Genomic DNA, 15,986 nt, shown 5'->3' with positions numbered 1-15,986 from the left:
GAGGAAAGTGGAAAGAAAAGGGATGGGGGCTGATACAAGGGAAGAGAGAATGCAGAAGCATATCAGTAAGGCAAGATTCATGACCTTCAGGATGACCACGAACATGCCTGAATATTTCAGAATGGCAAAATATGAAAAACTCTTTATGTAGAAGGAAGTGGAAGTATAACATTTATTTAGACTCCAGTGGATCAAATTTGAGAACTAATACCCCCAATTCGATATAGTAGCAATTATATTCCAAAACCAGTAAGCTCACCTCAATGTAGTAACAAGGAAATTATAACACAGCAGTATAGCAAGGAACTAAGTCATCCTCTAACCTTCCCCCCCTGCTAGGGCCTTCCTGTAAACAATCACTCACAAATGCTAACTTTCTTCTGCTGACCCTGGTTCTTTCAATGTCTGTTCTTCAGTGCCTTCTTGAAATCTGCTGCCTCAATGTCTTCCTCTCAGTTCTGTTGCTCTCAGTTCTACTGCTCTGTAGTGGTAATGAGGGTGGGGCTTTTTACTGTTCTTCTCTTAACTGCCTTTAATGATCTGGCATTTGTTTGAATGGGGCAGGTAAAAAGTGGGATCTTTGTCTTGGAATATTCCTCAGCACTAAGACATTTTGGGAGTCACTGATTGGAAACCATGTTTATGGTGGTACTAGGGATTAACCAACTTTCCTACACCCTAAATGGGACTTTTCACTGTTCTTTATTTGAGTGCTTCTCAGCGCTCAGGTAATCAAGTGCCTGAGGGCCCTGAGACAAGATCCGAGGTTGGCATTTGACTTTTAGGAGTACACTCATTGAAAGAACATGGGCGACAAGACTCTGGGCAAGCTGTTGCATTCCGCACCACCCACCTTTGTAACCCAGAGAGATGTTGGTGCATCTCTGGTAACTATGAATTGTGATTTGAATCAGACAAGGTCTGTCTGTTGATGGTTATAATTTCTGTTTGTGTTTGCCTTGAAGTTTAGGGGGCTGATCTTTTCCCCCTGAACTGAATGATATAAACTGAGATTGTTAACCCCTTAAAATTGCTTTCCTTAGAAAACCAGATCAAAGAACTTATGTTTAGCAGTCCTTCTGTGTGCTGGTTGTTGTTGATGTTTCACAGCCACAGTTTTTGCTAGCCACATTGGCGCTACATGCTCGGTCCTGCTGCTCTCATTTCTGCTGTTCTTAGTTCTGCTGCTCTCAGTTCTGTCCCTCTTCAGTTCTCTTCTCCTCTTCAATTCTGCTTCCCTTCAATTCTACTCTTCTCCAATTCTGAGCTCCCCTTTTATACAGTCCTTGCTAGCATCTGATTGGCTAGAACTCAGGTCTCTGATTGGCTGAATTCATGATTGACTAGAACTCAGTGCACATACCATTGGCCCTGGTCTTAGCAACTCCCCTTAGGGTCCTGAGGGCTTCATGACCACATTGGCTTAGCACCTAGTAAGTATGGGCTTTAGGCCTACTTACAACCAAAGATACGATAAAGCTTTCCTACCTAGGCCCAGCTGAGACCTATTGAATGCGTTGGGAAGATCTTCGATCACATTAATACTACAAGAAGGTGGTGGTCGAAAGTAAAACATTGGTGAGGAGAGACAGTGGAAAAGGAAACAGAGAAATATAAGTGTGTGTGGGGGGGATAGGATGGAGGGAAATAATGGGGAATATGAATGGGATGAACTCTCCCATAAAAAAGAAGTGGATAGCAGAGTGGATTAAAAAATAGAATCCTGCAATATGTTGTTTATGAGAAAAACATCTGAAACAGAGAGATACACATAGAGTAAATGCAAAAGGCTGGAGTAGAATCTATGATGTTTCAGCTGAAGTTAAAAAAAAACAAGGGAAGTAATTCTGTTCTCAGACAAAGCAAGAACAAAATAGAGCTAATTAAAAGAGATGAAGAAGTGAACTACATCTCACTAAGAGGTACCAATGAAATAATATTAATACCAAACAAATATGCTCCAAATGGTATAGCATCCAAATTCTTCAAGGAGAAGTTAAATGAGTTACAGGGAGAAATAGAAAAAAAACTATACTAGTAGGAACCTCAACCTCCCCCTCTCAGAACTAGATAAATCTAACCAGAAAATAAACAAGAAAGATGTTAAAGAAGTGAATGGAATTTAAAAAAAAAATAACACATATGATAGACTGCTGGAGAAAACTGAATGGGAATAGAAAGGAATATACCTTTTTCTCTGCAGTATATGGTACCTATACAAAAATTGACCATGTTTTAGGGCATAAAAACCTCACAACCCAATGCAGAAAGGCAGAAATATTAAATGTGCCACTTTCACATCATGATGAAGTAAAAATTAAATGTAATAAAGGGCCATGGAAAGAGAAATTAAAAATTAATTTGAAACTCTGTAATCTAACCCCAAAGAATGAGTGGGTCAAACAACAAATCATAGAAAAAATAAATAATTTCATCAAAGAGAATACCAATAATATGACAACATACAAATATTCATAGGATACAGCCAAAGCAGTTCTTTTTTTAATTTTTATTTTTGAGGCTAACTGAAATGTCTTAGTCACAGTTGAAAGTAGCAGTATTGAAAACATTATTTTCTTCATAAATATAAAGAAACCATTTCAAAACCCACTTTTTTACATGAGAAAAATTATACATTTTGTAATCATTAACTGAATGGTTGGCATCCATTTTTACATAATGTTTCATCTCTCACCTTTCACCCTGAACTTGATGCCATAAGTCTCCATGTCTCTAGTTTACAGTAGCAAATTGTGTTGAATTAAGAATATCATCATCAATGTTTAATTCAACATACCAATAATGTATTGGCAAGTATCTACTTTCAAATTAGGTTCTGGTAACATGGCAAAGTAGATGTTTCTATTTTAAAATAAATTAATGCAAGCATATTTTGGTGAAGTTGAGGAGGCTAATCAGGAACTTATCAATGCTCCAATTTGAATTAGGTACTCACCTTTTTGCTTCTTGAGAAAAAAAAAAAACTTTTGTAAGTCATTTACATTTTTCAGTAAATTGTGTAGCAATCTTCTTCTTCTCCTTCTCCTTCTCCTTCTCCTTCTCCTTCTCCTTCTTCTTCTTCCTCTTCTTCTTGTAATTATCCCTGAAAAGTTTTACTGGAGATCTTTATTCACCTAATAAAGTTTGATATTTCAGGACAATATAAATGATAATCACCAGAAAAAGAGCAACAGCAACCAAAACCATGATGGTCTTCATTTTGCATCCTTGCTACAATACTTTTCTTCAAAGCTCTTCAGATCTGTTGCTAAAAGCTGGTGTGTTATCTGATAAGCTATCTGATTCATACTGCAGCTCATGTAGTCTCTCTCCTCTTTGAATCACTTTTGAAATATTCTCTTACATGACATCACTTCTTCATTCACCTGATTCTGTACACGCCTAATTTTCTCATTCTAAAGTCCAAGTTTTGGTCCACATGGTTCCCTTAGGAAAAAAAAAATCCTCGTCTTCATCTGAATCTTCGTCAAAGAGATTTCTCCTTTCACTTTTCACAGAATGAGAAAATCATCATGATTTAAGAGGCACTGGAATTTAGGAGGCAACTTCAATACTTAAAGAGCTGTTTTCTTTTTTTTAAGCAATTTTTTTTATTTATTTGGTTTTCAGCATTGATTTTCACAAGAGTTTCAATTACAAATTTTCTCCCCATTTCTACCCTCCCCCCCACTCCAAGAGGGCATATATTCTGGTTGCCCTGTTCCCCAGTCAGCCTTCCCTTCTGTTACCCCACTCCCCTCCCATCCCCTTTTCTCTTCCTTTCTTGTAGGGTAAGAAAAATTTCTATGCCCCATTGCCTGTGTAAATCTAGTTGCATGCAAAAACTTTTTTTTTAATTTTAGAACATCTGTTTTTTAAAACTTTGAGTTCCAAATTCTCTCCCCTCTTCCCTTCCCACCCACCCTCCCTAAGAAGTCAAGCAATTCAACATAGCCCACATGCGTATCATTGTGTATAACCCTTCCACAATACTCATGTTGTGAAAGACTAACTATATTTTGCTCCTTCCTAATCTATCCCCCTTATTGAATTTTCTCCTTTGGCCCTGTCCCCTTTCAAAAGTGTTTGTTTTTGATTACCTCCACCCCCATTTGCCCTCCCTTCTATCATGCCCCCCCTTTTTTTATCTTCTTCCTCCTTTTTTCCTGCGGGGTAAGATACCCAAATGAGTATGTATGGTATCCCCCCCTCAGGTCAAATCTGATGACAGCAAGATTCACTCATTCCCCCTCACCTGCCTTCTCTTCTCTTCCTACAGAACTACTTTTTCTTCCCACTTTCATGTGAGATAATTTACCCCATTCTATTTCTCCCTATCTCCTCTCTCAGTATGTTCCTCTCTCATCCCTTAATTTAATTTTATTTCTTTTAGATATCCCTTCATCTTCAACTCACAATGTGTCCTTTCTCTCTCTCTCTCTCTCTCTCTCTCTCTCTCTCTCTCTCTCTCTATATATATATATATATATATATATATATATATATATATATATATACATACATACATACACACTCACATATATATATATACACACACACACACACATATATACATATTCCCTTCAGCTACCCTAATACTAAAGTCTCATGAATCATGCGTGTCATCTTTCCATGTAGGAATGTAAACAAAACAGTTCAACTTTAGTAAGTCCCTTGCAAATTCTTTTTCTTCTTCTTTTTCTTGATTACCATTTCATGCTTCTCTTGATTCTTGTGTTTGAAAGTCAAATTTTCTATTCAGCTCTGGTCTTTTCACTGAGAAAGTTTGAAAGTCCTCTATTTTATTAAAAATCCATATTTTGCCTTGGAGCATGATACTCAGTTTTGCTGGGTAGGTGATTCTTGGTTTTAATCCTAGCTCCATTAACCTCTAGAATATCATATTCCAAGCCCTTCTATCTCTTAATGTAGAAGCTGCTAGATCTTGGATTATTCTGATTGTGTTTCCACAATATTCAAATTGTTTCTTTCTGGCTGCTTGCAGTATTTTCTCCTTGATCTGGGAGCTCTGGAATTTGGCGACAATATTCCTGGGAGATTTCTTTTTGGGATCTATTTGAGGAGGTGATCAGTGGATTCTTTCAATTTCTATTTTGCTCTGTGGCTCTAGAATATCAGGGCAGTTCTCCTTCATAATTTCTTGAAAGATGATATCTAGGCTCTTTTTTTGATCATGACTTTCAGGTAGTCCAATAACTTTTAAACTATCTCTCCTGGATCTATTTTCCAGGTCAGTGGTTTTTCCAATGAGATATTTCACATTGTCTTCCATTTTTTCATTCCTTTGGTTCTGTTTTATAATATCTTGATTTCTTATAAAGTCACTAGCTTACATTTGCTCCAGTCTAATTTTTAAGGTAGTATTTTCTTCAGTGGTCTTGTGGACCTCCTTTTCCATTTGGCTAATTTTGCCTTTCAAGGCATTCTTCTCCTCATTGGCTTTTTGGAGCTCTTTTGCCATTTGAGTTAGTCTATTTTTTAAGGTGTTGTTTTCTTTAGTATATTTTTTCAGTATTTTTTTGGGTCTCCTTTAGCAAGTCATTGACTTATTTTTCATGGTTTTCTCGCATCCTTCTCATTTCTCTTCCCAATTTTTCCTCCACTTCTCTAACTTGCTTTTCCAAATCCTTTTTGAGCTCTTCAATGGCCTGACACCAGTTCATGTTTTTCTTGGAGTCTTTTGTTGTAGGCTCTTTGACTTTGTTAACTTCTTCTGGCTGTATATTTTAGTCTTCTTTATCACCAAAGTAAGATTCCAAAGTCTGAGACTGAATCTGGGTGCGTTTTCACTGTCTTGCCATATTCCCAACCAACTAATTTGACACTAGTTTTTCAGCAGGGTATGACTGCTTGTAGACTAAAGGGTTCTATGTTCCAAGCTTGGGGGGATGCGCCAGCTCTGCCACACCAGCACTTCTCCTTCCCCAAGAACCCCCAACCCAGACTGGACTTAGATCTTCAGCAGGCTCTGCACTCCTGCTCTGATCTGCCACTTAATTCCTCCCACCAGGTGTGGCAGGGCCGGAAGCAACTGCAGCTATAGTTCTGTAGCTGCCCCACCTCCACTGCCCCTGGGGCAGTAGCCGAACTGCGAACTCCTTCCACTCCCGCAGCTTTTCCCACTAACCTTCTCTGTTGTCTTTGATATTTGTGGGTTGAGAAGTCTGGTAACTGCTGCAGCTCACTGATTCAGGGTGCTAGGGCTTGCTCCACCCAGCTCCTGGTCTGGTTGGTCCACACCGCCCACTCTGGGCTCTGCTCCACTACGCTCTGCTCTGCTCCCAGCTCCATGCGGTTTAGACCTCACCCAGAGACCATCCAGGCTGTCCTGCGCTGGAGCCCTGCTTCCCTATGCTATTTTGTGGGTTCCACAGTTTTAGAATTGGTTCAGAGCCATTTTTATAGGTTTTTGGAGGGGCTCGGCAGGGAGCTCATGCTAGTCCCTGCTTTCCAGCCACCATGTTGGCTCCCTCTTTTCCTCAATTTTGAGAGGCAGATGTATTACACCTCAGTATCTTCAAGGAGACTTCTGGTCACTTCTCAGAACCAGGCCGGCTGGGCTGGGACTGCGCTGAGTTGAGTAGGGGCCAAAGCAGTTCTCAGGGGAAATTTTATATCTCTAAATGCTTACATGAATAAAATAGAGAAAGAGAAGAACAATGAATTGGGCATACAACTAAAAAGGTTAGAGAAAGGACAAACAAAAGATCCCCAAATAAATACCAAATTAGAAATTCTTAAAATCAAAGGACACATTAATAAAATTAAAATTCAGAAAATTATTGAATTAATAAATAAAAATAATAGCTTGTTTTATTTAAAAAAATAAAACAGATAAACCTTTGGTTAAATTTGTTTTTAAAAACGAAGTAAACCAAATTACAAGTATCAAAAATGAAAAGGGTGAATTCACCACCAAAAACAGGAAATTAAAACAATAATTAGCAGCTATTTTGCCCAACAGTATGCCAACAAAGCTGACAATCTAAGTGAAATGGATAAATTTTTACAAAAATATAAATTGCCTACATTAACAGAAGAGAAAATAAAATACTTCAATAATGGCACTTTAGGAAAAGATATTGAACAAACCATCAGTGATCTCCCTAAGAAAATATTGCCAGGGCCAGATGAATTTACAAGGCAATTCTATCAAACATTTAAAGAACAATTAATTCCAATACTATATAAACTATTTGGTAAAACAGGTGAAGAAGGAGTCCTGCAAAATTCTTTTTGTGAAATGAATTTAATGTTGATATCTAAACCAGGAAGAACCAAAACAGAGAAAGAAAATTATAGATCAATTTCCTTAATGCAAAGATATTACAGCAACTTATCATGAGAATAATACACTATGGCCAGGTGGGATTTATACCAAGAAAACAGGGGTGGTACAATATAAGGAAAGCTATCAGCATAATTGACCATATCAATAACAAAATTAACACAAATTATATGATTATCTCAATAAATGCGAAAAATTGAAAAAAAATATAGCACCCATTCCTATTAAAATACTAGAGACATAGGAATAAATGAAGTTTTCCTTAAGATGATAAGCAGCATCCCTTGAGAACCATCAGCAAGTATTATATATAATGGGGATAAACCAGCAGAATTTCCAATAAGATAAGAAGTGAAATGAGGATGCCCATTAGAAACACTGTTATTCACAATTGTACTAAAAGTGATTGATTTAGCAAAAAGAGAAGAAAAATAAATTAAAAGCATTACAATAAGCAATGAAGAAACAAAGCTATCACTTTTTGCAGATGATATGATGGCATACCTGGAGAATCCCAGAGAATCAACAATAACAACAACAACAACAAAAGCTATTTGCAATAATTAACAGCTTTAGCAAAGTTGTAGTATATAAAATAAACCCACATAAATCATCAATGTTTCTATATATCACTTACAGAGCCCTGCAACAAAAGATAGAAAGAAAAATTCCATTTAAATTAACTGTAGACAATACAAAATATTTGAGAGTTCACCTGCCAAGGCAAACCCAGGAACACAATTACAAAGCACTTTTTATACAAATAAAGTCATATCTAAATAATTGTAAAAATATCAATTGCTCATGAGTAGGTCAAGCTAATATAACAAAATGATAATTCTAACTAAACTAATTTACTTATTCAGTGCCAGGCCAATCAAACTACCAAAAATTATTTTATAGAGCTAGAAAAAATAATAACGAAATAGCAAAAGGTCCAGAATATCAAAAGAATTAATGAAAAGTAATGCAAGGGAAGTGGCCTAGCTTTACCAGATATAAAACTGTATTATAAAGCAGCAATCTTCAAAACTACTTGGCATTGGCTAAGAAATAGAGTAGTGGATCAGTGGAATATGTTAGGCACATAAGACACAGTAATTAATTAATGCAGTAATCTACTATTTGATGAACTCCAAGACTCTGGCTTCTGGGATAAGACCTCACTATTTCACAAAAACTGCTGAGAAAACTGGAAAATAGCAGGGCAGAAACCAGGCATATACTAACATCTTACACTGAATTCCAAGATAGGGTGAAAATGGGTACATGATTTAGACATAAAGTGTGATACCATAAGAAAATTAGGAGAGCAAGAGATTATTTACCAGTCAGATCTATGGAGACCAGAAGAATGTATGACCAAACACGAGAGAAAGAGCATTATGAAATGCAAAACACATAATTTTCATTATGTTAAATGAAAAAAAAATTTGCACAAACAAAGCCAATGCAAATGTGGTAGAGGGGAAGTAGAAATCTGAGAAACAAGTTTTACGATCAGGATCTCTGATAAAGGACTCATTTCTAAAATATATAGAGAAGTGAGTCAAATTTATAAGTTTAAAAGTCATTACCCAAGTGATAAATGGTCAAAGGAACAGGTAGTTTTCAGATGAAGAAATTAAAGCTATGGTCATATAAAAAATGTCTAAATCACTATTGATTAGAGAAATGCAGAGTACAACAACTATGAGGTATCAGCTCACACAAATAAGATTGGCTAATGAAACAAAAAAAATGATGAATGTCACAGAAAATGTGGGAAAATTGGAACACTAATGCTTTGTTGATAGAGTTGTGAACTGATCCAGCCATTCTCAGAGCAATTTGGAACTATGTCCCAAAAGTTATAAGATCCAGCAATAGCACTACCATGTCTGTATCCCAAACAGATTGTAAAAAGGGGGGAAATACCCACATGTGCAAAAAATATTTATAGCAGTTCTTTTTGTGGTGGCCAAGAATTGGAAATTGAGGGGATGCCCATCAGTTGGGGAATGGCTGAACAAGTTTTGGTATATGAATATAATGGAATACTTTTGTTCCATAAGAAATGATAAGTGGGTGGATTTCAGAAAAACCTGGAAAGACTCACATGAACTGATTATGCGTGAAGTGAACAGGACCAGTAGAACATTGTATACAGTAACAGCAACACTGCAAAATGACCAGCTTTGATGGACTTAGCTCTTCTTAATGATCTAAGACAAATCCAAAGGACTCATCATGGAAAATGCTATCCCCATCCAGAGAAAGAGCTATGGAATCTGAATGCAGATCTAAGCATACTATTTCCTCATTTTTTTTCTTTCTCTTGATTTTTCCATTTTGTTCTGATTCTTCTTTCACAACATGACTAATTTGGAAATGTTTAACATAATTGTATAACTATAATCTATATCAGAATGCATGCCTTCTTGGGGAGGGGATAGAAGACGGAAAGGGAAAAATTTGGAACTCAAAATCTTATAAAAGGAAATGTTGAAAACTAAAAATAAATTTTAAAAAATAATAAATTATGTGAGAGGGCAATGCTTAGATATCCAAAAAAAAAGATAGCAAATATTTTCTTCCTTCCCCCTTGATCCCTGCACCATATTTATACTATAAACTAGTTACATGGGGGAAATATAATTTTTAAAATATAGTTTGCAAGTAAGATATTAGATTTCAGAATAAAACAGAGGGAAGAAGAAATAAAACATGAGAAGAAAATGAACATTTGTTCTATAACATCCCCTGGCAAAGTGGTGGTTGGCCAAAAAATGTCCAGGGATTTATAGTTCTTCCTAGCTTGAGAAAAGAGAAAACTAAAATTAGATAAGCCCTGGCAGGTCATGTACAACTCACAAGGAGAAGGAGGAAAAGGGAAGAAGGGAAAGAAGAAAGTTGTTCCTCTGATTTGGCACAAAATTGAAGCAATAGCTAGTGCTGGCCACATCTTCCGTTCCCTTAGGTAAGAGTATGGAGAAGACTTCCATTGAAATGAAGAATTCGTGAGGTGCCAGTAATGGTGTGGGTTTTAACTTGTTACCTGCTCAATCAGGAGCAGGCAAAAGAAAAGAAAGAAGCCCTTGAAAAAAGGAAAAATGGACAGGCTCTTCCCTATCAAGGCTTATTTCCTTTTATGATTTTTTTCTTAAATTTATTGTGTTGGAAAATGATTTTCAGATTTTATATTATTTCTAATAAACCCCTGTAGTTGAAGCATAAAAAAAGAAAATTAAAAAATAAACAAATGAATTAATGAATGAATAGATAAATTAATGAAGCACTACCAGAAAACTGGTATTATACAACAGACTAGGAGTCTTAGGATATTAGTACAAACCCCAACTTAGATGCTCACTACTTATGTCATTTTAGGCAAGTCTTACTCTTGGGGGTCTCAGTTTCTTTATCTGTGAAATGACTAGGTGGTTCTTGATGACCTTTGTTGAAAATCTATGATGCTATGATTTCTCTAACAATAAATCATTTTCCCCTAGTATTATTAGGTTCACATTTAATCACAGTCAACTAGCAATTATTTATAAACACACACACACACACACACACATAGATGGGGGAGGGGGAGGGAGGGAGGAAGGGAGGGAGATGGAGAAAGAGAGAGAAATTCACAGAACATTTCCCATGCAAGAACCTTAAGAGATAAGTAGTTAGTTGTTACTATCCATAGTGACTTGCCATGGGAAGCACAGCTAATAAGCCATTTAACTATGACTTTTAAATCCAGTTCTCTGTCTCCAAGATGAGAGAGTATTCTTTCCATTGGTCCATTGATATGACTATTTTGTCTATACTTTCATAGATGGTTGAATACATTGTTGTTGCTATTGGGTAAAACAAATCTTCTGAATGCTATCCTTCTGGCAATGAGCTTCTTCAGCCTTAGCTAAGCTTGTTCTTACATGACAGATCCCAAATTTATCACTGGGCCTACAGTTATTTTCTTTCCAGTCTGAAACAACAGAGATTTTATTCCACTGGTCTAGCCACCTAAAATCCAGGGTTACCTACGTTTCTCCATAGTAAGAAAATGAAGCAAAATTTTGGTAGCAGTCATAGGAAATTCAATCAATCAACAAATAATGAAAATAGCAGCAGGAGTAGTAGTAGTAGTAGTAGTAGTAGTAGTGGTAGTAGTAGTAGTGGTGGTGGTAGTAGTAGTAGTAGTAGAAGTAGTGGTAGTGGTAGTGGTAGTAGTAGTGATGGGGATAGTAGTAGTGGTAGTAGTAGTAGTGGTGGTGGTGGTGGTGGTAGTAGTAGTAGTAGTAATAGTAGTGGTAGTTCTAGTGGTAGTGGTAGTAGTAGTGATGGGGTGGTAGTAGTAGTAGTGGTAGTAGTAGTAGTGGTGGCAGTAGTAGTAGTAGTAGTAGTAGTATAGTAGTAGTAGCAATAATAACATTTATATAGTACTTACTCTATTCCAAGAACTGTGCTAAGCACTTTACAAATATTATCTCATTTGATCCTTACAACAACCTTGTCAATTAAGTTTCATTATCCTTATTTTACAGGTGAGAAAACAGAGGCTTTGTGACTGACTTACCCAGGGTCACAGCGATAACAAATCTTGGAAATGAGAGTTGAACTCAGGTCTTACTCTATCCATTGTTGTCGCCAGGCTCTTCTGGTATATATTGAAAAGTTCAAATTCTCCAACCCTTCAAGTTTACAAGGTCATCTACTAATCAAAGACATTCCCTCTTAGATGTTTTGCCAAAATGACTCCATCTCTAAGCAGCCAAGTCTTTGCTTACCTCTTGATTTTTATTTTTTGCCCAGAATTGAGTTCTTTAAAGATCTTTTTTAATCTTGTCTGTCTTTAAATGCATCTACTATATCTACCTTATTTAAGTCTCTTTAAAAAGAGCTGATGTTTAGTTTATATTCTTGTCTACCTGGAACTGATACTTTACCTCTATATTACACCAAAGAATAAATCATTATATTAGCCAATGATCTCCCCATTTCTGCCATCATCACTTAAAATCAATACTTGCTTTGCTATGGAGTTGCCTTATCTTTTGTTTGCAGTTAAGTTTGGTGATTATAAGCATTGAGCACTGCTTCTAAGACACTTGAAGTGTTCATTCTCTGCAATTTGTCTGATTTGTGCTGTTACTTTTTTTTTCTTTTGAAATCGATTGAATCCTAAGTTCTTGGGTAGAGTTTTCCAACAGTTGACAATGAATTTCAGCCCTTTAATATTATTTTTTTGTCAACTTGCTTAATTAAGTATCAAAAATAATCCAGCCTTGCCATGAAACTAGGCATTGTGCAGAAGACTTCAGTAAATCTATTAGGACAAAAAGTTATTTTTTATGCATTCAAAATGTTCTACTTTATTTTTTTTTCCTAACAACCAATCAATTTGATATACTTTTGACACTTAAAACTGGCAGCAATAGCAATGCCAGATGATTTCAAATTTTGATGTAAATGAGATTTGCACCTTCCAGCTCTCACCTTTTAGAAGGGTAGAATCAAACAGAGCTCTGTTAACAATAGAAGCTGGATGAAGACTTGAAGATTTTTTTAAGAAAAATGATAGCTTTTATATCTGTGATAATTATCTTTAATTAAACTTCTAAAATCATTCAAGCATATGTTCAGTATATGACTATCTTCCCACTAAACAATTTGAAACTATTTAATCCTTCACTATAATTACCTTACTTCTTTCACAGAACTGAAAAAAAAATATGTGGAACTTTCTTTTCTTTTTATCGATATTTTCCCAATGACCTAGATTGTATGTTCTTTTCATGAGACATGGAAAAAATGGAAATAAAAATGATGGTGGGCCCTGTGAAGCATCATATAATTGATCAGATGAACTGTGAGCTCTCTATTTTCTAAAAGTATATTGTTAATCAAAATTTATTTAGGAAGTTCTATTCTAAGTTAACAATGCAGTTCCTACCATCATAATGGCAAAGGTAGGTCTAAGGTCATGAGGCTGCCAACACCAAGATCTGTCTAGTAACAGTAGAAAGTTTAAGGCTAGGTCTATACTGTTAGAATAAGAAGAGGACAAACTCCTACTTATCCTTTTAAGGAGAGGAAGTAGGTATAAGAAAATACCAAAAGGCTGCTGTTAGCATGTGACTACTGAGGAAGCATATGAATAAAATGCAAAAGCAGAATTAAAACCATGCACTTATAAGTTCTGACAACCCTGTGACATCAGGAATTACAACAGTTGTTGCATGAATTTACTTTATTTTTCCCTATTATACATGTGGAAACTGAGTACCTTCCTACTCCTGCACAACTAGTAAACTATAAGATACAGGTCTCCTGTTTTTATTAACTCCATCTCTACTTGTCAAGATGCCAAATAAAGGTTATCATAGGAAGATTAGGCTGTCTAATCAGAATGAGCTTTGCAGCTATGAGGGGATGTAATTGTATTTATTATCCAGGGAAAATCATTTTTGATAAGGGTGAAATGGGATTGCTATTCATATCTAGTTTTAAGATATGGTGATTATCTTTCTGATATGGTTTAGAATATAAAGGAATTAGAGGCTTCCTGAGGGATTCACTTCAACACTAAAGGAATCACCAAGTAAAGATGTATTCATCCATGGTGAATGAAAATAACAAAATAGAACATGTGTGATACCAAACCATAGGGGGATTAGTGACAATGAAGGATTTTCACCAAAATAGGTGAGATGGTTTTTTAGTAAATCAATGTAGGATATCAATAGCCAATATTAATTTATCCATTCCCTTTAGGTAAGGTTACTGTTCTGAGATCATGTTGTTCAATGATTCTGATGTATTCATGGAATTTACAAATCAGAAGGAATGAATTACTATCAAAAGACGAAAAAAAAAGCCTTTTAAAAGCAAGAAATAGCTTAGGGTAATACAAAGTTCTTCAGTTTCCAGAATGAGAGTCAATTTTATCTTCTTGGGTAAGCATATAGTGTTAAGGTCTCAGTTGTAATCTCGAATAATTAGAAATACTATTATACCAGTGTCTTAATCTGAAGTCTTTAGTCTCATTTGAATGTAAGACCTAATCAGTCTTCCTGAAATAGACAATCAATTTCAGGGAGGCATCTAGATTTCCTAACGATAAAACACTTAGTCTTATTTATGGTGACCAAAGGAAGAATGAAAATATCTTGTTTAATCTAATTAAGAGAGGTCCCTCTGTTCACCTCGAATTAAATGAATTAAATTGAAAGGGGGAATTCTTAGAAGGAAGTGTAAAAGCGGGATTAATTGGTAAGGGGCATATCTATGATCACTATTATTCTGTTTGGTAAAATCAAAATATCATAACTTAAACTTTGTTTCATTTCTCTGGGAAAGTGTCTTTTGTTTTAGGATTACTATAAAATGTAAGTAGAAATTGCTTGGGGCAGAGAGAATTCCAATTAGCTAGGAGAACTTAGCCCCTTTCAACCTCTCTCTAAGCAGAAATGCTAGTGTATTAATAAATTATCTCTGACAGATTTTGGCTAAAATTCAGAGTCCAGCATTGTTTTTATTTTTTTCCCCCTCTACATTCTTCTATTCAGTCTCTCCCCTCCTCCAAGGTTTATGTATGAGTGTGAATTCATTCACTAAGCTTTTACTTATCAATTACCTTCAATAGTCATAGTAATAGGTACTAGAAATATAGACAAAAACAAACAAACATCTGCTTTCAAAGAACTCAAATTCTACTGGGGGAAATAATATACATAGATAAATAAAAACAAATTCTGTGCAAGTTTATATAAATCTTTGTATTAGGATAAGGCCACCAATACAAGGAAAAAAAAACAGGAAAGACTTAATCCAGAAGTAGGACTGGAACTGATCTTTGAGGGAATATAGGCCTTCTAGGAGGGAGAGGTGAAGGGAATGCATCATTGGTATTGTGAAAGGTATGTGCGAAAGAAGAAGAGAGATGAATGGAATAAGATACCAATTGAATTGGTTGGATGTTTCTAGTAACTGAGATCCAGTAGAAAGACTTGTGGAAGGTGAAGAAAAGTCAAGACTAGGGTAAAATGTAATGGGCAAAACAAGGAGGAAAGCATTCTTAGGAAGAAAGGAGGAAGGATCATGAGAAGATAAAGGCAGACTTTCAGGATCAAAGAAAATCGTGAAGAACTTGGATATATCAAAGAAAAAAGTGAAACAACTATGTATGTATGTGCATATATATATATATATATATATATATATACAAACATATATACACATTGTACTTATATACACATTGTATGTATATATGCGTTTATGTATATATATACATATGTGTATACACACACACACACACATATATATATATATACATATATATGCACAATGGTATAATTTGATATACATAAAAAGTAAATAAAAATAGAAAGCCATGCGATAGTGAAAGATTTAGAGGGGACACGATCAGTTAGAAATGAAATGAAAGCAAGCTTTCTTTTCGGCTTTAGGAGAAAGGGATAGGTTTTTGATATTTCGATTACATTTAAGATATTAAGAAATTAAGTCCTTTCAGTGACAATAATCTTGCCTAACCTAATGATGATATCATTTTCATTATTATCATCAACATCTGTTTCAAAACCCAGCCCACTGTTAATATTTTATGTAGGTAGATAGAGAGGTCATAAAAAAATAGGGAACGCCAGAGTGAAACAGAATGGGGACTTTATGTGCCTGA

General features: G+C 35.6%; 1 pseudogene; it reads right to left on the bottom strand.

Annotated features, from left to right (window-relative positions):
* Nucleotides 1–3,126: 3,126 nt before the first annotated feature.
* The window catches only part of LOC118854729, a 53,033-nt pseudogene continuing 40,173 nt past the window's right edge, over nucleotides 3,127–15,986 (bottom strand).

The sequence above is a fragment of the Trichosurus vulpecula genome, chromosome 6, assembly GCF_011100635.1.
Source record: "Trichosurus vulpecula isolate mTriVul1 chromosome 6, mTriVul1.pri, whole genome shotgun sequence".
Classification (NCBI taxonomy): Eukaryota; Metazoa; Chordata; class Mammalia; order Diprotodontia; family Phalangeridae; genus Trichosurus; species Trichosurus vulpecula.
This window is presented reverse-complemented; position numbering and strand designations above follow the sequence as displayed.